Source organism: Emys orbicularis, chromosome 2, assembly GCF_028017835.1.
Source record: "Emys orbicularis isolate rEmyOrb1 chromosome 2, rEmyOrb1.hap1, whole genome shotgun sequence".
Taxonomy (NCBI): Eukaryota; Metazoa; Chordata; order Testudines; family Emydidae; genus Emys; species Emys orbicularis.
In genome coordinates, this window is record NC_088684.1 from 290,694,066 (window position 1) to 290,695,619 (window position 1,554).

Consider the following 1,554-nt stretch of genomic DNA (forward strand, 5'->3'; position numbering starts at 1 on the left):
GTTGGTGGGTTACCACCCCAACAGCCAAGGGTCTCCAGATCTGGCAGAGAAAAAAACAAAAGGAAAAGTTTTGTGTCCATAGCTACTCACACCCACACTGTGTGTGGGATCTCATTACACATGAATGACTTGAACTTGGAGGATTGGATCCATTTTGTCGTCTTTTGTCTGCAGTGTTCTACCAGCTGACGGGCTCCTTTACCTACCACCCCTGGGCTGACATATCCTTCTACTACCCTTCCTGAACAAGAAGGGGAATTTCCTCAGCCCTGTGATTCCAGCCTGCCTTTATTTTTCAAACACAGTAGCTGCTAGACTCAACACAAGAATGGTCCATCTATTCCACTCCGTCTCCAGCAGAGCACGTGACCATAGAAATCAGAGGGGCTATTCGGTCATGTGTTTGCTCTTTCTGATGGAGCAGCGTTGCTCCTTACAGCGCTCGGGCCAGTCTGGTTTTAAATACCCCAGGGGATGGGATTCACCTCATTGTCCGATATGATATCACGACTTTAATGCGTCTCACCACTGCAAAATCCCCTTGCAGTCAGTCACTGCCAATGCTGCCTCATCGCCTTCTGCTGGGAGCTAGCACGGTCAGTGGCACATTGCATTCAGCGCCTTAGTGTTGCAGAGCACTTGGCTGTTATCCCTTTTCCCCAAGACGGGGCTGATCGGCTTAGGCCAGCATCCTCATCTGGGGACGGCCAGGCAGTGAGCCACAGCAGAACCCCACCATGCATGTGTGGGGCTGTCCCCATACAGCCACGTTATGCCATTGCAAAGTAACAGCCTCTCTGCCACCCCTTCCTAGCTGCTCAGAGGGAGGAGGTCCCCTGTTTTGTCTCCCCCCTCCTGTGGACTAGCTCCAGCCTCTACCTCATTTACTGCCCCCTGGGTGGTACTTTTCATCGCTAGATCTCAGGGCTCTTTGTACTAGAGGGCAGGTATCATCGTTCCCCTGGCACAGAACCCAGCTCACCTGACTCCCGGCCTAGTGGATAATCCTCTGGACCATGCTGCCTTCTTACATGAGTATTGGGTACTTCTGGGATACAGGCAGAGGGCATGGAACACCTATCTAATGGATGGCTATTGCGGTAGCCTTGAATTACATGTAGCTCAAAGAACCATAGGTTGGGAATCCCTGCCTCAGGAGATTACATTGCTTGGCCTCTGGCCACTTCCTTTCATTTAAACCATCTCTCCCCTACTCACCTGTGTTGGTGCTTTTCCTTGCAGAGGAGTTGCCACAATGAAGCTAAAGATCACAAACCCGCGGCTGGGAAATCGTCTAGGCACAGACATTGTTTTCGAAGGCACGTAGGACTGTGTGTGTCCAGGCCCCGCCCTGTGGCGATACCCCTCCCACAGCACGCTGGCACAGGGACAGCACCAGAAGCGGACTGCAGTCCTCCGATCCCCACAGGGGCAGACAGGCACGGAGCGTGAAAGGGTGACAGCTGAAATCTTGGCCAGCACTGGGGATTTTAACCTGGGACCTCCAGAGCTGGGCTTTCTGCTAGAGCTGTAACAGTCACCATCCTCTGTGAC